This window comes from Elephas maximus, chromosome 2 (assembly GCF_024166365.1).
Source record: "Elephas maximus indicus isolate mEleMax1 chromosome 2, mEleMax1 primary haplotype, whole genome shotgun sequence".
NCBI classification, from domain to species: Eukaryota; Metazoa; Chordata; class Mammalia; order Proboscidea; family Elephantidae; genus Elephas; species Elephas maximus.
This window is the reverse complement of record NC_064820.1, coordinates 60,381,322-60,403,453: the sequence shown is the minus strand read 5'-3', so window position 1 is coordinate 60,403,453 and position 22,132 is coordinate 60,381,322. Positions and strand designations below refer to the sequence as shown.

At 40.6% G+C, this 22,132-nt stretch overlaps 1 long non-coding RNA gene across 4 annotated transcripts in view; it reads left to right on the top strand.

Moving 5' to 3' along the window:
* LOC126064744 (uncharacterized) overlaps positions 1 to 22,132 on the top strand; it is a 269,535-nt gene that overhangs the window by 222,199 nt on the left and 25,204 nt on the right. For all 4 annotated transcript variants that reach the window (XR_007514627.1, XR_007514620.1, XR_007514626.1 and 1 more), the window contains one exon: positions 19,394 to 19,471. This is a non-coding gene — a long non-coding RNA (uncharacterized LOC126064744). The remainder of the gene's footprint in view (positions 1 to 19,393; positions 19,472 to 22,132) is intronic.

The following is a 22,132-nucleotide window of genomic DNA, read 5'->3' as shown; positions in this document are numbered from 1 at the left end:
CATGTATAGACTCCTCATGACCAAAACCAAGTGTTCCGGAATTCCCATTCTCGGCAATGTTATCCGTAATTTGTTATGATCCACACGGTCGAATGCCTTTGCACAGCTGACAAAACACAGGTAAACATCTTCCTGGTATTCTCTGCTTTCATCCAGGATCCATCTGACATCAGCAATGATATCCCTGGTTCCACGTCCTCTTCTGAATTGAGCTTGAATTTCTGGCAGTTCTCTGTCGATATACTGCTGCAGCCACTTTTGAATGATCTTCAGCAAAATTTTGCTTGCATGTGATATTAATGATGTTGTTCGGTAATTTCTGCATTCGGTTGGATCACCTTTCTTGGGAATAGGCATAAATACAGATCTCTTCCCGTCAGTTGGACAGGAAGCTGTCTTCCAAATTCTTGGTGTAAACGAGTGAGCACTTCCAGTACTACATCCGTTTGTTGAAACATCTTAATAGGTATTCCATCAATTCCTGCAGCATTGTTTTTTTGCCAACACCTTCAATGCAGCTTGGACTTCTTCCTTCTGTACCATTGGTTCCTGATCATATGTTACTCCTGAAATGGTTGACTGATGACCAATTCTTTTTAGTATGGTGACTCTGTGTATTCCTTCCATTTTCTTTTGATACTTCCTATGTTGTTTAATGTTTTCCCCATAGAATCCTCACTATAGCAACTTGAGTCTTGAATTTTTTCTTCAGTTCTTTTAGCTTGAGAAATGCTGATCATGTTCTTTCCTTTTAGTTTTCTATCTCCAGGTCTTTGCTCATGTCATCATGATACTTGACTTTGTCTTCTCGAGCCCCCATTTGAAATCTCCTGTTCAGCTCTTTTACTTCATCATTTTTTCCTTTGGCTTTAGCTACTAGACATTCAAAAGCAAGTTTCAGAGTCTCTTCTGACATTCATTTAGGTCTTTCTCTCCTGTCTTTTTAATGACCTCTTACTTTCTTCATGTATGATGTTCTTGATGTCATTCCACAACTTGTCTGCTCTTCGGTCATTCGTGTTCAAAAAGTTAAATCTATTCTTGAGATGGTCTCTAAATTCAGGTGGGATATACTCAAGGTCGTGCTTTGGCTTTCACAGACTTGTTCTAAATTTCTTCAGTTTCACCTTGAACTAGCATCTGAGTAATTGATGGTTCAATCTGCAGTCAGCCCCTGGCCTTATTCTGACTGATGGTATTGAACTTTTCCATCATCTCTTTCCACAGATGCAGTTGATTTGATTCCTGTGTATTTCATCTGGTGAGGCTCATGTGTATAGTTGCCATTTATGTTGGTAAAAAAAGGGATTTGCAAAGAAGAAGTTGTTGGTCTTGTAAAACTCAAACATATGACCTCCAGCATCGTTTCTATCACAAAGGCCATATTTTCCAACTACCAATCCTTCTTCTTTGTCTCCAACTTTAGCATTCCAGTCACCAGTAATGTTCAACGCATCCTGATTACATGTTTGATCAATTTCAGGCTGCAGAAGTTGGTAAAAACCTTCAATTTCTTCATCTTTGGCCTTAGTGGTTGGTGGGTAAATTTGAATAATAGTTGTATTAACTGGCCTTCCTTGTAGGTGTGTGGATATTATCCTATCACTGACAGCATCGCACTTCAGGATAGATCTTGAACTGTTCTTTTTGATGATGAATACAATACCATTCCTCTTAAAGCTGTCATTCCCAGCATAGTAGACCATATGGTTGTCCACTTCAAAATGACCAATACCAGTCCATCTCAGCTCACTAATGCCTAGGTTATCGATGTTTGTACATTCCATTTCATTTTTGATGATTTGCAATTTTCCTAAATTCATATTTCATACATTTCAGGTTCTGATTATTAACGGATGTTTGTAGGTGTTTCTTCTCATTTTGAGTGATGAGGATATACCTCCCCAAATAGGACATAGTAGAATGATGAAGGCTTTATTGATGCGGATTAGTTTACAGTAAGGTGAGCCCGACCCAAGGTGTGGTGTTTTCAATTACTTCGTATGCATGTGAAAGCTGGACAATGAATAAGGAAGACCAAAGAAGAATTGTTGCCTTTGAATTATGCTGTTGGTGAAGAATATTAAATATATGTACCATGAACTTCCAGAAGAATGAACAAATCTGTCTTGGAAGAAGTACAGCCAGAATACTCCTTAGAAGCCAGGATGGTGAGACTTTGTCTCTGGTGCTTTGGACATTGTCTTAGTCATCTTGTGCTGCTATAACAGAAATACCACAAGTGGATTGCTTTAACAAAGAGAACTTTATTTTCTCACGGTCCGGGAGGCTAGAAGTCCAAATTCAGGGTGACAGCTCCTAGGGAAGGCTTTCTGTCTCTGTCAGTTCTCAGAGAAGGTCCTTGTCATCAACCTTCCCCAGTCGAGGAGATTCTCAGAGCAGGAATCCTGGGTCCAAAGGATGTGCTGTTCTCCTGGCCCTTGTTTCTTGGTGGTATGAGGTCCCCATGTCTCTCTGCTCACTTCCTTATTTTATGGCTCAAAAGAGATTGGGTTAAGATGCAACCTAATATTGTAGATTGAGCCCTGCTGCATTAATATAATTGCCTCTAATCCCACCTTGGAAACCCTGGTGGTGTAGTGGTTAAGTGCCTCAGCTGCTAACCAAGAGGTCGGCAGTTCTAATCCACCAGGTGCTTCTTGGAAACTTTATGGGGAAGTTCTACTCTGTCCTATAGGGTCTCTATGAGTCAGAGTCTATTTGATGGCAGTGGGTTTGGTTTTTTGAATCCCACCTCATTAACATCATAAAGGTAGGATTTACAAAACACAGGAAAATCACATCAGATGGCAAAATGTTGGGCAACTATACAACCCTGGGAATCATAGCCTAGCCAAGTTGACACACATTTTTGAGGGACACAATTCAATCCATAACAGACATGTTACCAGGAGGGACCAGTCCCTGGAGAAGGACATCATGCTTGGTAAACTAGAGGCTTAGCAAAAAAGAGAAAGACCTTCAGTGAGATGAATGGACACAGTGGCTACAACGATGCGCTCAAGCATAATGATTGTGAGGATGGCACAGGGCTGGGCGGTGTTTCATTCTGTTGTACATAGTGTTTCTACGAATTGGAAGTGACTTGACAGCACCTGACAACAATAGTTTACAGTAAGTCCCCAAACCTGGAACTCTAAGATTTCCAACTTTGTTTCTCTTTTAAAGATTATCTTGACTATTCTAATCTTTGTATTTTCACATATATATTAGAATCTTCTTGGCAATTTCTGTTTTTTTTCAATATCCTGCTGGGATTTTGATCAGCATTGCATTGAATACAACAGATCAATTTGAGGGGTGGGGGAATTAATGTTTTCCAGCCCATGAACATGGTATGTGTATCTCTATTTGTTGTCGTTTTTGTTATCTGCTGTTGAGTCAGCTCCAACTCGTGGCAACTGTGATCATTAAGATTGTGTGTCAATTTGTCTGGACTATGATTCTCAGTGGTTCGGCAGTTACGAAGTAGTTTGACAGTTGTATGATGATGTGATCACTTCCATGATGAGATTTGATATAATGTGAATAGCCTGCTGTGAGTAGCCAATCAGTTGAAAAGGAGTTTCCTTGGGGGTGTGGCCTGCATCAAATATAAGTGGACTTTCTGGCAAGGCTTGAGGGCTTTGTTCTTTATGGATCCTGCAGCTGGCTCCTGTTCATCTGATGTCCAGTTCTTGAGACTTGAGCTAGCAGCTCACCTGCCATCTTGCCTGCTGATCTTGGGATTTGTGAATCTTTGCAGCCTGTAAGCAAGAGCCCTGCTCTTTAACCTGCCAATCTTGAGTTTGACAGCCACTGTAGCTATGTGAATCAGGAGAGGCCTCTATTCTGACCCACAGACTTGGGATGTTCCAGCCTCTAAAATCTCCTGAGCCATTTCCTTGATATAAACCTCTCTCTGTATATATTTATATGATTTCCTGGTTTTGCTTCTCTAGAGAACCCAGCCTAAGACGGCAACCCTAGGAACAATAGGATAATACATTGCCTAGTCCTGCACCATCTTCACAATCATTGATGTGCTTGAGTCCATTCTTGCAGCCACTGTGTATTTTGAGTGTTTTCCAGCCTAGCCGGGTCATCTTCCCAGAACTATGTTGCGCAATATTCTGTTGTGATTCATAGGGTATTCACTGGCTAATTTATGGAAATAGATTGTCAGGACTTTCTTCCTTGTCTGTCTTAATCTGGAAGCTTCACTGAGACCTGTCTATCACGGGTGACCCTGCTGGTATTTGAAATACCAGTGACATAGCTTCCAGCATCATAGAAACACACAAGCCACCATAAGATGACAAACTGACAGACGAGTGGTAGTCTATTCCTTCAGGTAATTGTAAAAGAAAGAAGAGTATTTAATATTAAAATATAGTTTGTGTGATGAGAAAGAATACACAATTTTAAAATCTGGCCCTAAGCGGAGGATAGGATAATTACCTTTAAGGATAGAATTGCTTTTTTTTTTTTTTTTGGAGAATTAAGGAGGGACTCCTAGGCATGATCTGGGAAAAGAATGAAAAGATCCAATAAGGGCTAAATTGCTCTGTGAAATCAAGTGGCAGCCTCTCTGGTGCTTGGAGGAGTGAAGAAACTGAGGTGAATCGTGAAGGTAAAACAGCAGCCCCAGGACGATTAGGAGCCACAAGACAGTAAGAGGCTTGCTGTGTCTTGGGGAGACTTTGAAAGTGGGACTGCCTTCCTTTGCTCTGAGAGGAAGATGACCCTGAGAGCCAGGCTGGTGTTTAATTCCCTTAGAAGTTGGCTAAGGAATAGCTTAGTGGACAGAGTTGGGTTATCTTTGAAAAACAGGCAAGACTCTATTGTTTTTGTAGTATAAATACCAAGGAAGACCTCTATAGAGCCTATTCTTTGCCTGTGGTGGGACCTTTCTGTTAACTACCCCCTCACCATGTCAACACAGACAAATAATTTAGAGAGAATGACCCATTAATTCCAGTTGGACACTTTGCAGTTTGTCCAGGTTTATGAAAGTCTCCAAAACTCACACAATATAATTCTCAAAAGTTAGAATTTTCCTGGAAAAGCTTGAACAACGATGTGGTAAGAAATTTCTAAAGTGGCTCCCAATGACCCCTACGTCTTTTTACTCACTCCGTTGGGCAATCCCTTCCCCTTGTGTGTGGGCCGGATGTAGGGACTTGCTTCTCAGGAATAGAATATGGCAAAAGTGATGGACTGTCATATCCAAGATTAGGCTCTAAAAACAGCGAATTCCTTCTTGTTTGTCCTCTCCCTCATGCTGGCACTCCTTCTCGCCCTCTTGCTTGATCATGTTGTGAACTGCCTTATGGAGACGTCCACATGGCCAGGAGCTGAGGGTGGTTTTAGTGAGGTACTGAGGTTCCCAGTCCAACAGTCTGCAAGGAACTGAATCTTGCCAACAACCACCTGAGTGAGGTTGGAACCAGATCCTACTCCACTGAGTGTTGAGATGACTGAAGCCCCAGCTAACACATTAACGATAGCCTGGTGAGAGCCCCAGAGCCAGAGGATCCAGGTAAGCCACAGATTCCTGACCTACAGAAACTGAAATAATTACTCAGCAATAGATAACCAAGACAAATGATAATATTAAAGACTGGCATTCTTGAGTGTTTCTGTGTCAGACACTTTGTTAAGTGCTTTACATGTGATTTCTCTTTTAATCATCTCAAAAACCCTGTGAAGAGTATATTAATATCTTAATTTTATAGACAGGGGAATTGAGGCTTAGCTAGAGTAATTTGCCAAAGTTACAGGGCTAGTAAGTAAAACAGAGTTTAAATCCATGTAGTCTTCCTCTAGGATCCAGATGCTTAAGCTGTATGCTCTGTTTGCTTTGCTATATCAAATAATCTCTCTAGTATTGAGCACATTTTTTTCACAGAATTGACTGATTTTTTAAAAAAAATTTTAATTCTACTTTAGATGAAGGTTTACAGAACAAACTAGTTTCTCATTAAACAGTCAGTACACACATTGTTTTATGACATTGGTTAGCAACCCCATGACATGTCAACACTCTCCCTTCTCAGCATTGGGTTCCCTATTACCAGCTTTCCTGTTCCCTCCTGCCTTCTAGTCCCTGCCCCTGGGCCGGTGTGCCCCATTAGTCTCATTTTGTTTTATGGGCCTGTCCAATCTTCCACTGAAAGGTGAACCTCAGGAGCGACTTCATTACTGAGCTGAAAGGGTGTGCTGGGTCCATACTCTCAGAGTTTCTCCAGTCTCTGTCAGGCCAGCAAGTCTGGTCTTTCTTTTTGAGTTAGAATTTTGTTCTACATTTTTCTTCTGCTCTGTCTAGGACCCTCTATTGTGATCCTTGAGGATTTAATAATTAAAAAAAAAAAAAATGAATTGTACTGAAATTTTTAGAATAAAGTAACCCCAACTCTGGTCCTCTGGTTCATCAGAGATAGGCAGGCTAAAGCCCGAGAAGAGTCCAACAGCCTTGTGTGAAAAGCATACTCCATGAGTTAGGTTCTTGGATTTGGAGGTGACATTTTTCCTAGCAGTAGAAAATATCTAAAAAAGAAACAAAAATTCCTGAAGAAGGATTTGGGAGGAAAAGGATGATCTATTAAGATTTTATTTCAGCTTTTGTGTCAGCGTATCAGGCTGTGAAGATGAAAACAAATCAAGCTCTTCCAGAGAAAATATTATGTTGGAATACTCTAGAACATATCTCAATTGGAATATACCAAGAAAAAATGAAGCTACACTTAAAATGTCATGGTGAGAAATAATTTTTGTGAGAATATCTATACTGCTTTAAAAGAAAAGGTCGTTTGGCAATAGTTTTTATTCCTTTCAATGTCGAAGTAGTTATTCTTACACACTTGGTATAATAAGAACATTTTTAAAACAATTGAAAAAATAAAGAAAGTGAATATCACCACTAATCCCACTCACCAGCAATAACTGGATTGGTATATTTTATTGTTTTGTAATGTATTTTGTCTCTTAATTATGGATATCATTTCATATGAATCACTGTAGCCTATATCATTGTTTTTAATGTTCCACTGTATGTTGATGTTGTTGTTAGGTGCCATTGAGTCAATTCATAGTGACCCTATGTACAACAGAATGAAACACTGCCCGGTCCTGTGCCATCCTCACAATTGTTGTTAAGCTTGAGCCCACTGTTGCAGCCACTGTGTCAATCCATCTCATTGAGGGTCTTCCTCTTTTTTGCTGACCCTCTACTCTACCAAGCATAATGTCCTTCTCCAGGGACTGGTCCCTCATGATAACATGTCCAAAGTATGTGAGACAAAGTCTCCCCATCTATGTTTCTAAGGAGCATTATGGGTAAACTTCTTCTAAGACAGGTTTGTTCATTCTTCTCACCGTCCATGATATATTCAATATTCTTCACCAACACCATAATTCAAAGGCATCAATAATTCTTCAGTCTTCCTTATTCATTCCAACTTAAAGAGTCTTCCTCCAATTCTGATGCCTCATTCTTCTTCATATAGTCCAGCTTCTTGGATTATTTGCTCAGCATACAGATTGAATAGGTATGGTGAAACGATACAACCATGACGCACACTTTTCCTAACTTTAAACCATGCAATATTCCCTCGTTCTATCCAAACAACTGCCTTTTGATTTATGTACAGTTCCTCATGAGCACAGTTAAGTGTCCTAGAATTCCCATTCTTCACAATGTTATTCATAATTTGTTTTGATCCACACAGCTGAATGCTTTTGCACAGTCAATAAAACACAGGTAAACAGCTTTCTGAAATTTTCTGCTTTCAGCCAGGATCCATCTGATATCAGCAGTGATATCCCTCATTCCATGTCTTCTTCTGAATCTGACTTTAATTTCCGGCAGTTCCCTGTAGATGTACTGCTGCAATCACTTTCGAGTGATCTTCAGCAAAATTTTACTTGCGTGTGATATTAGTGATATTGTTCAATAATTTCCATATTCTGTTGGATTGTCTTTCTTTGGAATGGGTACAAATATGGACCTCTTCCAGTTGGTTGGCCAGGTGGCTATCTTGCAAATTTCTTGGCATAGACGAATGAGGTCTTCCAGTATTGCAAAACTGTTTGTTGAAACATTTCAATTGGTATTCCATCAATTCCTGGATCCTTTTTTTCTCCAACGCCTTCAGTGCAGTAGGCTTTCTTCTTTTAATACCATCAGTTCTTGATCATATACTACTTCCTGAAATGGTGGAATGTCCACCAATTCTTTTTGGTACAGTGACTGTGTATTCTTTCCATCATCTTCTTATGCTTCTTGGGTCATTTAATATTTTCTCCAATAGAATCCTTCAATATTTCAACTCGAGGTTTGAATTTTTTCTCCAGTTCTTTCAGCTTGAGAAATGCTGAGCATGTTCTTCCCTTTTGGTTTTCTATCTGCAGGTCTTTGCACATTTCATTGTAATAACACTTTACTTTGTCTTCTTGAGCCACCCTTTGAAATATTCTGTTCAGCTCTTTTACTTCATCATTCTTTTCACTTTAGATACTCTATGTTCAAGGGCAAGTTTCAGACTCTCTTCTGACATCCATTTTGGTCTTTTCTTTCTTGTCTTTTTAATGACCTCTTGCTTTCTTCATGTATGATGTTCTTGATGTCATTCCACAACTCATCTAGTTTTTGGTCATTAGTATTCAGTGCATCAAATTTATCGCTGAGATGGTCTCTAAATTCAGGTGGGATATACCCAGGGTAGTATTTTGGCTCTCATGGTCTTGTTCTGAATTTCTTCAGTTCCACTTGAACTTGCATATAAGCAATTAATAGTCAGTTCCACAGTTGGCCCCTGGCCTTGTTCTGACTGATGATATCAAGTTTTTCCATCATTTGTCATACCTTGGGGGCTTATGTGTCACTATGATACTAGAAGCTCTGCCACTGGTATTTCAAATACCAGCAGGGTCACCCTTGGTTTCAACAGTGCTTCCAGACTAAGACAGACTAGGAAGAAGGACCTGGCAGTCTACTTCTGAAAAAATTGACCAGTGAAAACCTTATGACTAACAGTGGAACATTGTCTTATATAGTGCCAGAAAGTGAGCCCCTCAGGTTGGAAGGGACTCAAAATCTGACTGGAGAAGAGCTGCCTCCTCAATGTAGAGTCAACCTTAATGACGTGGATGGAGTCAAACTTTCAGGACCTACATTTGATGATGTGACACTACTCAAAATGGGAAGAAATGGCTGCAGACATCTATTAATAATCAGAATGTGGAATGTACAAAGTATGAGTCTAGGAAAATTGGAAGTCACCAAAAATGAAACGGAATGTGTAAAGATTGATATCATAGGCATTAAACCAAAAAAAACCAAACCGGTTGTTGAGCCGATTCTGACTCATAGCCACTCTATAGGGCAGAGTAGAACAGCCCCATAGGGTTTCCAAGGAGTGCCTGGTGGATTCAACCTGTCAACCTTTTGGTTAGCAGCTGACCTCTTAACCACTACATCACCAGGGTTTCCATCCTAGGCATTAGCGAGCTGAAATGAACTGGTATTGACCATTTTGAATGAAACATATGGTCTACTACGCAGGGAATGACAACTTGAAGAGGAATAGTTTTACATTCATCTTCAAAAAGAACATTTCAAGATCTATCCTGAAGTACAATGCTTTCAGTGATAGGACAATATCCATATGCCTACAAGGAAGACCAGTTAATATGGCTATTATTCAAATTTACACACCAACCACCGAGGCCAAAGATGAAGAAACTGAAAATTTTTACCAACTTCTGCAGTCTGAAATTGATTAATCATGCATTCAAGATGCTCTGATAATTACTGGTGATTGGAATGCAAAAATCAGAAACAAAGAAGAAGGATTGGTAGTTGGAAAATATGGGATTGGTGGTAGGTACGTCACTGGAGCTGGCATGATGGAATTTTGCAAGACCAATGACTTCATTGCAAATACTTTTTTTCACCAACATAAACAGTGTCTAAAAAAAAAAAAAAAATTTTTTTTTTTTTTATACACGTGGACCTTGACAGATGTAATACACACAAATTGACTACATCTGTGGAACGAGAGATAGAAAAGCTCCATTGTGTGTGTGTATGTGTATACATACACGTGATATAGTGCGACATTAAAAACAATGATGTAGACTACAGTTATTGATATGAAAAGAGATCTACAAATAATGGAACATATTATATACATATACGTTTCATCATTTAATCAGTTACTCAGTATATATACATTGAAGGATTCAATATATATATCAATTAAATATATATATATATATTCTACCATTTATTTGGTTAATCTCCTGGATATTTAAGTTGCTTCCAATTTTCTGTAATAAATAATTCCATGAAGAATAATTTTGACATACACCTTGTACATTTGTTTGATAATTTCTTTAGAATAAATTCCTAGATGTGGAATAGTTGGGTTGAAAAGTTTGCATTTTTACAGGTAGTGCCAAATTGCCCCCCAGAAAGGTTGTACAAAAATTAATTCCCACCAACAGTTAATGAGCATGCCCACTTCCTACCTCCTTGCCAACAATGGGTATTAGCATTCTTTTTAACCTTTGACTATCTGATAAGTGAAAAATAGTATCTTGTTTTAGTTTGTATTTCTTTAATTACTAGGGAGATTAGGCATTCTTCCATATGTTTATTGGTCATTTGTGTCTTCCCTCTTATGAATTATCTTTATATGCCATTTGACCATTTTTTCCATTGGATTGCTTGTAACTTTCTTGTTAAAATTTTTTATAAGTTAAGGAATTTAACACCTTCTCTTTTGTATGCTAAAATTTACCTCATTTTGTTATCTGTCTTTCAACTGTGCTTATAATTTATTTGTTTCATTTTTTGTTCTGTTGATATTCAGAATTTTTATGTCATCAGATCTATCCATCCTTACATTTATAGTTCAGAATTTTGTTGTTATGTCTAATAAAGACTTTCACTTCTGGCCATATGTTTATACCAAGTCTAGATGGCCAAGCGTTAAAAGCAAAGATGTCACCTTAAGGACTAAGGTGCACCTGACCCAAGCCATGATATTTTCAATTGTCTCATACACATGTAAAAGCTGGACAATGAATAAGGAAGACCGAAGAATAAACGCATTTGAATTATGGTGTTCGTGAAGAATGTTGAATAATATACCATGAACTGCCAGAAGAATGAACAAGTTTGTCCTGGAAGAAGTATAGCCGGGATGCTCTTTAGAGGCAAGGATGTTGAGGGTTTGTCTCACATACTTTGGATATGTTATCGGGAGGGGCCAGTCCCTGGAAAAGGACATCATGCTTGATAAAGTAGAGGGGCAGCAAAAAAGTGGAAGACCCTTAGTGAAATGGATTGACACAGACTTCAACAATGGGCTCAAGCATAACACCTGTTAGGATAGTGCAGGACCACTCAGTGTTTGATTTTGTTGCAATTCGTGTAGCTCTGAGTTGAAACTGACTGGATGGCACCGAAAATAACAACAACAAAGATGGCCATAATGAACCAATATTTTGAGGTACGATTTACAAAGCAAAATGTGAAAGTAAATGACATTAAAGAAAACATGAGCAATTCCTGGGTAAGTTGATTGGAATAGACACACCTGCATAAAGATCAATGTTTCTCCATGGCTAATTCTTCAGTAACAATAATAAACAGTTGTAAACATATTTGCTCATCACATTATAATTTAAAAACAGAAAGGTATTATAAATGACGTATTCATATCATATTCTATACAATGTTATTTTACACATGCATCATTTTCATTTACTCCTCATGGCAACAATGGTAGTTACCTGTTATTATCTTCCTTTTACAGATGAAGATACTGAGGTTCAGAGTGGCTAAGGGACTTGCCCAATGTCACACAACGATATGATGTCAGAGCCAAGACTCTAACTCATGTCTTTGGACTCAAAACCCAGTGCTCCTCCCCAGTTATCAAAATAGTGAGAACAGTCTTTTCAGCTGTGAATAGAGTCAATGGGAAGTTAAGAATTTGATTGCCTTTCTGGAATTTCAGCAACTTTGATCTTACACAAGGAGCTTCTCGGGTTTTAATTTTTATCTGTTCACAAAGAACATGGATTACCATTTGTTAAGCTATGATAGCTCTCCTCCTTCTGCGAGAAGATTGTCTCCAGTGCAGGGCAGCTCATTTATTTGACATAGCTCACTCAATAGAAATACATATCCTTTAGTGGATTACTGTTGACTCGTACACTGTTGAGCTGTTTCTATTCTGGTAGAAAAGGTTGGCAAGCATTTCCTCTATTAATGATATAGAAAGCCCTACCCTGATAAGATCAAAGTTGGTATATGATTTTACAGACTCAAGGAAGTGTTGGAAAGGACATGATGGTTTGACTGGAACACATGCCCTTCAAGAAAGGCCTATTCTCCCTGGCTTCCTCATTCTTTTTCCTCCCCTCAGCATTTCCTTTCTGCGTCCTCATTCATCCACTCATTTATTTGTTCAGTGTACATCTATTAGGGATCTACCATGTGCCAGGCACCTTGTTTGGTTCAGGAGAAAAGAGATGGGTAAGATACCCACATCAGTACCTGAAAGTTGAACAACCCTAAGCCTCCATTTGTCCAACAGAGTGGGAAGTCCAGACTTCCCCAGGGTTTCCTCTCATTGAAATGTCCAAGAATCCCAGGCATTTATTTATGCCCAAAGGATGCTCTTACTTCTTTCTAGTAAAACTAGAATTCAGTTTCCCTACAGACCAAAGAATCTATGAATGACAGATTAGGGGCTGCATTCTCCAGAAACAGGGCACTGTCTTGCACTGTTGTTGCTGTTTCTAGAAAAACAAAAAACAGAGACAGCCATGCACTTCCTGCTTTCTCTGTACATTTTTCATTGGTAAAGCGCCCCTTCCTCAAGTCCTGGCCTCAGGAGAGCAGAAACTGCTTCCTTTTTCACCGGTTCACTCTAAGCAGGGACACAGCTGGCACACAAGATCAGATGCATACTTGCTTCGTGGGCCAGCTTCCTACCTAACCCCAATGGCCAGGGTCAACTCAGTACATCTAGTAGAACCAGCTCAGTTTTCTCCATGCCTGGGTGTCTAGCTCCATTTCCCTCTGGCTTCTAAGAAATCCTTTCCCCCTCTTGTCTCTGGTTTACCTCTTCTTGGCCCAGGAATTACCTGTTTTCAGAAGAATAATACTAGGGGCATCTCTTCCCTTTGGTGAACTATATCCACTACCAACAGGGCTGTGGTCTCTCCCCCACTCCAAAAAGCAAGACCAGCATCTTTTAAAATTGGTACATACTTTCAAGACTAGATAATTTATTCTTATGCATGCTCACCTGTTTGTCCTTTAATACACATTAACAGAAGTTATCTTTCACAGAGGAGATACTATTTTAACTGACTGCTGAAGGTTGAGAGGGTATTTCCTGGGAATATGAGGTAGAGAATGTCACTCTGGGCAGAAGAGGGAACACATTCCAGGCACCCAGTTGAGCAGGATGCATAATTCATGGTGACTGGAGCCCAGAGTGCGTGTGGGGATAGAAGGCAGTGGAATGGGGAAGGTGGGCATGGGCCACATATGTTTGCCAAAGGGGAAGCTGCAGCCATTTGGGTAGAGATATGATGTGCCCATCATCTCTCCATGTCCCAACAGTAGCAGCGGGGCCCTTCTAATGAGAGGAGAAGTGAATAGGAAACTTTATCAAAGAATCATCCTGGTCTTGCTCTTACATTGGGGCTTTAGTCCTTCAGGGCTGGCTTGGCCATTATATCTTTTCCAACACCTCATTAACTGTCTGTTGTCAGCCTTCCTCTGTGATGGAGCAGGGGCACTGAAGAGTCACAAATTTTTGCAATAGAGATTATGTCTTAATCCTGTTCAAACAGTTTCCTATCACCCTAGGATAAATTGCAAAGGACTACGTGATCAGGCACTTGCCTACCTCTCTGATATCATCTTGTATTAATTTCTCCTTTGCTTATTATATTCTAGCCACACTGGCCTCCTGCTCTTTCTCTGGCATGCCAAGCATATCCCCCCCGCCCATAACCTTTGCACTTTTCCACTACCTGGACCAGCCTTCCCCAGGTGTTCACATGGCTTGTCATGTCATTAGGTCTCAGCTCAAACACCATCTCCTTAGAGGGGTTCTTTCTGATCGCCCTACAATAACTCCCCATCCCCTTAGCTTGCTTACTTTTGTGCATGCCACTTGTCACTGTTGTTGTTGCTGTTGTTAGTTGCCATTGAGTTGATTCCAACTCATGTGTGCAGACTAGAGCTGCTCCATAGGGTTTTCAAGGCTGTGGCCTTTTAGAAGCAGATCGCCGGCCCTGTCTTTTGAGACATCTTTGGATAGGTTCAAACCATCAACTTTTTTGATTAATAGTTGAGTACTTAACCATCTGTGCCACCCAGGGATGACCCATTTATCACTGCCAAAAAACCAAACTCATTGCCGTCGAGCCAGTTGGAACTCATTGTGACCCTATAGGACAAAGTAGAACTGCCCCATAGGGTTTCCAAGGAGCAACTGGTGGATTCGAACTGCCAAGCTTTTGGTTAACAGCCGAATGCTTAACCACTGCTCCACCAGGGCTCACTTATTACTAGGTGTTATTAAATTACATATGCATGTATTTTTCTTTTGTCTTTCTCCTTCATTAGAATGTTGGCTCCACAAAGCTAGGGACTTGGACTGTCTTGTGCCTTGCTGTATGCCCGGCACCTAAAAGAGTGTCTGACACATAGTAGGTGTTCAATAAATATTTGCTGAATGAGTGAATAAATGAATGAATGAGAGCGTGTACTTCCCCAACCCCTTGGAGAAGCAGAACAGGGTGCAGGGCAGAGAGTCCTTGGCAGTAAGAAGAGAAAACCAAGATGACACGTATGTTGCAGTACTAGCCTATCCCTGAGCCATAGAGAGAGAACTGATATCATCACTGGCTTTGGGACCTTCCCAGAGTGGTGTGAAGGCTCTAGGGAGCATATCAGTGCACATGCCTTTGCTTTTTATAAAGTAGTCTTGGTTTTGCTCCACGTAGCCTAAAGGTTAAGCATCAATTTTTATACTATGGTTTGTCAAAGGCACAAGACGTGAGTGGAAAGCTTGCCAGGTCCCACTGCATTCCAGCTGAGTTCATGGTGAAGAAGAATTGGGAACTCTGGGTTTAGATATATAGACCTTTTCAATTTGGAAGTGGGGCTTTTCTCTTGCTCAAACTTTTCCTCAAGCCAGAACTTCCTGAACAATGCAGAGTTTCTTGCTTAAGCCTGGCTGCTCCCCGTTGGCCCCACAAAGCCCCTGGGAGTTGGTTTGTCGCTCACTTACAGGAAAGAACCTGGGGCCAGTCTTCCAGTTCATTGCACACATGCTCTCTGGACTTGAGTTTTCCTGCAAGCCCTTTGCATAGCTCCAATCAGCTTTTCGTGGTTAGGAGTCCTATTTACTACTTCCTCCCATTTGCTGTTTACACTAAATAGACTGGGGCTCCCAAGGCTGGTCATGCTCCATTAACTATGTGGATTTGATGCAAGGATGGTCGAGACTGGTTAGATAGGCAAGGAGTTGGTTAACAGGAGATAATACACCCCTTCCCCTCCCCCAAGATGCAATTTCAGTTGTTCCCACAGTTTGTTTTCATTGTACAGTAGATGCAACAGCTCCAGCCAGTGTGAGAACTGAGCTTGGATAAGAAAAACACATTAATGGCACAGTTCCTGCAGGGCTCCCAGGCTACTTTCTCAGCATTAAAAAAAACATAACAATGTCTAAACAGCTGACCTCGTGGTGTGTTGGTAGGTTTGCACAATTCCCCAGGGTCATGTTAGCCTATGCATTTCAAGGGAGAGATCAAGTCGACTTGGGAAAAGGCAAGGCTTGGGTGTGGTTAAAACTCAGTGTCCATCTACAATCGCCCTGAACCACAGGGCAACAGTTGCTGAAGTCTCCCCAGGTGTGCTTAGGCTGGTCTGAGTCACAGTGGTGGAAGCAGTCAACTTTCAGTAGCACACAGAAGCAGTTTTTTTTTTTTTTCACTGTCATCAGTCACTTTGCTTTTGGATATCCCAGAATGTGTTTGGAAATACTCCTGGACTCATTACTATCTTGCATCAGTCTCTTTCTTCTTCTGGAAAATATTAATGGGAGTCATTCAATTGCTTGTCAGTAGAGAGCAATCATTCTTCATTAGCTGGGGTGGAGTTCCCTGGTGGCCGTTCCTCCCCCCCATCTGTGTAATATTCCCACATCTCCCATCTCATGTTGTAATCTCTCTGGTAACATTAGGCCTACAGAATTTTCTTAAGGTATTGCTTATAAAGGCAGTATTTAGAAATTGTTTACAAAGTTATTTTCAGTAAGAGGCCATGCAAAGTTTTCTAGTTGTTACCTTTCCAAAATTCCAGGAGACTTGAACGGCATTCTGTTAAATCCTAGGGCAATTCTCCTCTCCAGGAGGCCAGCATTACCACTGGTACCATCACTGAGGCTATCAGGTATCACCAAGACCACCGAGTGAGCCCCCTCCAACTATAAGACAAAGCCACCTCTCAGAGGATAAGCTGGACCTAGGGCTAAAAGCTGTATGAGGCAGGAAATCTTGCATTGCTCAATGTTAAATACCCAGTGCCTAACACAGTGCTTTGCCATATAGTAGATGCTCTATAAATACGTATTAAGTGAATGAGTAGGCCTCCTAGCTAAGAATTGCCCATTTTCACTATTGATGGATTTGAGATCACCAAACAGCTATTGCTCTTGCTGAATTTTTTTATTTTTATGTTTTTATTCTCTTTGTTATAAGGGTATGCTCTTCTTATGCCCTTTGACTAGTGGTTAAAGATACAGGCTCTGCTAATCTATAAGTGTTAGCAATCGGCACAGTAGTTACTGTTAGTTAAGGGACAGTGGTGAGCAGTGACTAAATAGGGTCATATTGAGGGCTTCTGGGGTGCTAGCAATATTCTGGAAATGATCTGGGTGTGTTCACTTTGCGAAAAGTCATCAAACTGTAAGCTTTTGATTTGAGCACTGTTCTGTATATGTGTTAGTCTTCATTAAGATGTTTTTTTAAAATTGTTTTTACAAAGTAGAGCTCTAGGGTTAATTATCTAGGTTTATACTATGGCTCATCCATTTTCTAACTGGATGGCTTGGAACAAGTTATTTAACATTTCTCTCCCTCACTTCCTTCATCAGTAAATCGGGAATAATAATATTCCCATGTCTTAAGATTGTTGTGATAATTAAATGTGTTCATCCCTATTAAAATACTCAATAAATGTTAGTTATTATTACCTATTGTTTTTTGAGAAAATGAGCCATTTCAACCTTGGTGCAACAAAGGTTGAAGAATACCATGAGGTGAGGGGCATTAGATTACTTTTCTGCTTCCAGGCAGGACCACTCCTAATTTCTGAAGATCTATATTCTTCTTAAAAGTCTCTGTTTACACATTTGTTTTTAGACATCTTCCTAAGTACACAGACACTAAAGACTGGATAAACTTTCAGATCCACTATAATAATACTTGTTTTCCACACTTTTACCTAGAGAAGCTCTATGACTCACAGAATGCTAGAGCCAGAAAAGGTTTTAGAAAATATTCTATCTATGTTGTCCAATTTGGTAGCCACTAGCCATATGTGGCTATAGAAATTTAAATTAATTAAAAAAATAAATAAAATGTTTCAAAATTCAAAATGCCATTCCTCGGTTGCACTTGCCACGTTTTAAGTGCTCAATAGCCACATGTGGTTAGTGGTTACCTTACTGGACAGTACAGATAGAGACTATTTCCATTATAGTTGAAAGTTCTATTGGATAGTGCTGCTAGATCAATCTTCTTAGATATATGAAAACATTGACTCCCAGAGAGGTAAGATGATTACGTGAAACTCACATAGCTAGTTAAGAACTGAACTAAACTAAAATTTAAACTTCTTGATTTCCATGTGTAAAAACATCACAGGGGTGGTGTTTGACCTCTTCTAACTTCACAGGGGAAAAGGAGAATCAATACCAACCAGCCAAGGCTGATTCCACGAGGTGGAGGTCAGACATTCCCTCTTTCTCCGCCATCTTTACCAATTCTGAACCAACCACACCTCCCAAGACACTCTGCCTCTCTGCTGGGTTCCATAATCCATTGCAATGGCCAGACAGAACTCACAGACCATAGTCACAATTTGGGGGTTTATTAGGGAAGTAACAGGTTACAATTCAGGTTTAGGAACACTCAAGATACAGTTCTTCCATCAGAACAGCCTCTCCCCAGCTGTGCTCACAGGCACACCTCTCCCTGGCTCTTGGTCTCTGCACAAAGGCACTCAGCTTTCTCTCTCCATGGGCCAGGAAGCCTACTGTGCCATCTCCTGCTGCTGGGTCTCTGCCACCACTTTTTGCCGTCTTCAAGGTTACGGCTCGCTCTTAGCCTCCTGAGTCCAGGAACTTCTCAGCACGGGAATCCCGGGCCCAAAAGATGTTCTGCTCCTGGCTGTTCCTCCTTGGTGGCGGTGGGGGTCTTATTCTTGCCTCTGGGGTGGCTCACTTCAAGCCCCACAAGATGGCAAAACTGACCAATCCCTTTGGTGAGCTGCAATTACCATATCTGCATAGTTTCACCCCATTACTTGGGTTGAAGTTACAAGACCATGGCTAGAAAGGCCATGTAAAAGCAATCCATGGCACTGTAACCATGTCAAGGCATTTTCTATTTGGCCACGAAGACAACTGTGGATACACAGGAGTCTCCCCTACTTTGGTTAGTTGTGGGAGGTATGCCATATCTAGGAGTCCCTGAGTGGTGCAAATCATTAACACGCTTGGCTGCTAACTGAAAGGTTTAAGGTTCTAGTCTATCCCAGAAGTACCTCAGAAGAAAGGCCTGGAGATCTACTTCTGAAGAATCAGCCATTGAAAGCTCTATACAGCACAGTTCTACTCTGACACACATGGGGTCGTCATGAGTCAGAATGGACTTCATGGCAACTGGTTTGTCATATCTATTATTTCTGGGGACATAACTCTGATGATTCCAGAACATCTGTGCTCTAATACCAAGTCCCTGACTTTGAAGAAAGACTATTTCTCTATTTTACTATTTGAGAATCACTTTTCCATTCTGAGGTGTTTTCTTTTAGGAATGAATGAAACATGCTGTTGCTCACACATGAAAAGTAGCAAGTTGTAGTTAGCTAATAATTGCCATCAATTCCTGGAGCCTTGTTTTTCGCCAATGCCTTCAGAGCAGCTTGGACTTCTTCCTTTAGTACCATCAGTTCCTGATCATATGCCACCTCTTGAAATGGTTGAATATCGACTAATTCTTTTTGGTATAATGACTCTGTGTACTCCTTTCCATCTTCTTTTGATGCTTCCTGCATCATTGTCAGGAGGGATCAGTCCCTGGCGAAGGACATCATGCTTGGCAGAGTACATGGTCAGCGGAAAAGAGGAAGACCCTCGAAAAGGTGGGTTGACACAGTGGCTGCAACAATGAGCTCAAGCATAACAACGATTGTAAGGATGGCTCAGGACCGGGCGGTGTTTCGTTCTGTTGTGCACAGGGTCACTATGAGTCGGAACCAACTCGAGGGCACCTAACAACAACAGCAAAAATAATTGCCAATATGTACTGAGATTTACTATCACCAGGCATTTCCTCTAAGTACTTCAGATTCAATTCAGTAACCCGAGGCATAGACAAGTTATGCAGCCTGCTCAAGGTCACAGGTAGTAAGTGGGGGAGTTGGTATTTGAACTCGGATAGTCTGGCCTAGGGCTCCTTCTCTTGAGTAACTGCTCTGTGTAGAGCATTTTTATTGAGTGTTGGGGAGAGCAGAAGTGTGAAGACAAAGAATGAAAAGGCAAGGTCCTCAGTCTCCAGAAAGAAATAATCTAGTTGTAGGCTAGGAGTGGATAAAAAATGATTAATGTATGCTTTTTTTTAGTATTTCTCATCACTTAAATACTTATGGATTTGGCTTTCTTCATCTCTAAATCCCCTCTCTTTCTTCTCTCTTCTTTTTTCAAAAAAAAATTTTTTTTTAAACCCAAACAGCTAAAAAACTCCAATGGTACTCTCCTTTCAGATAGTTGACGCACACTGTTGACTTGGCAGGGCTGTGGGTGAATGAAGGAAGGGAAGCTGAGAAATCACTTAATACTTTGATTAGAGTTCTGAGCTCCCCACCAGTGGTTCCTCAGTAAGACCTTGGAATTAAGTATGTTGTGACAAAAAGGAATTTTGCACAGATTCATCAAGTATGAATAGAGGTCTTTTTTTTTTAAAGAGTAGATAGACTTAGCAGTTGATTTCATGATTTAGCAGCAATCATTTGCAGTTTTTAAAAAATAGCTTTGCCCACACTTGCTAGTGAAACCACACTGGCACCCAGCTAGCAGCAGTGGTGTTTAAACATGCTTGGGGCTGGCTCCATTCAAACAACAGAAAGGGCTTTAGCCTCCTCACTGTGCTGTGCAGCATCTCTTCCAAGATTTCAAATAGATGAACGAATAGCTTACCAAGTTCCAACTATTATGGTAAATTTGTCCAATCATATGATGCTATTATTGAGTAGAGTATGATTTTTATCATTCATGTTCCAATGTTCCACCTGCTTATGGGTTTCAATTTGGATTCTCAGTGCTTAACATCTTCTTAACGTTTGATGAAAAGCCTTAGCCCAGGTTACTGATAATTTTCAAAAGTTGTTCTGGGCCACCGTGAGCTGGAACATAGATTCTGACGGAGCCACTTTTCTGGACTTGCTGCCCCAGGGAATGTTGTAAGATTGAACTGGTTGTTTAACAGAAATCTTGATTTTTTTTTCTTTTCCCCTTCCTTTCTCCCTCTTTCCTCCTCTCTCTCTCCTTTCTCTCTTTCTTTATTTCATAGAAACAAACAAAAAAAAAAAAAACCAAACCCAGTGCCGTCAAGTCGATTCCGACTCACAGCGCCCCTGTAGACTAGAAGGTAAACCCTGCTTTATAATACCTATAAAGAAACTGAGAATTACAGCAGAGGCTTTGTCAACTGTCCTCTACTTATCTAACTCACCTTTCCCTCTGTAAGGGATACTGTCTCCCACCCTGGGCATGCTGAGTCCTCACTGCTAGAAGGCTGTCCCTCTGGTCTGCTCAGTGCTTCTGCTGCTACTTAGTTTCAATGAACTGACCTATTACCTGATCCCAATTGTGCCAAATAAGAGTCCCACCTGTTATTTTACAAATTCATCATTTTTTTTTTTTTCCTCCAAGTTTTATTTGCTAGATCAGGGAGAAATCTGATGCGCCAGTGGGTGGTACTGACCTAGAAAGGTCCCAGGGACTACGGGAAGCAAGACAGGCATTACCTGAGCAGTATGGCTGGAGAAAAAGCAGCCTAAATGTCAGGCTGAGCCAATGTGGTAGCTGGGAAGATGGTGGTGTGCATCAGTTCTAAAGGATAGACAGAGGATGGGAACAAGAGCATGGATATTTCGAAAGGATGGCAGTTGGAAGAATTCAGAGACAATGGAATGGAGTTCAATAAATGGGTCAAGGCAAATGTTTAGGAATTAAGCTTATAACTGGAGTATATGAATTCGAATGCCCTTTGCAAGTAATGCTCCACGTGGGAAAGATTGAGTAGAGTGAGCTAGCAGATGTGCCTAAAGGACCCATCTCAGGCTGCCCAGTATCAGTCAGATAGAAATTCTTACTGTGTAGTGTGTGATTTATGTTGTATACCCACCTAAACGGAAAGAGATATCTCCACTATACATGTAAGCAGGCCTGAAATAGCAGGCTAATGGTTTGGGATTATTTCTACTGTTTTTGAATCTGGGCCACAGGAAGTACCATAGTGGGCCTACAGTACACAGCCTTCCAAATGTTCAGAGGACAGAGAATCTTTAAGAACACAGAGAACAGGAGTGATTGTTTTCAGGGAAGATAATAGAGGGCAGGGAAAGTGTTGCAGAGATAAAGAAACCAAACTTTGGGCCTTCATCTTTGTCAAAGTTTCTATTTCATGATAAATCAGGGAGCCAAACGCATAACTGAGGACTTGTCCCAGAAGGAAAATCTGCCCAAGGGTCTTGAAAAAGTTTAAGTTAAAATGTCACAGCTGAGTTCCCAGGGGAGTTAAG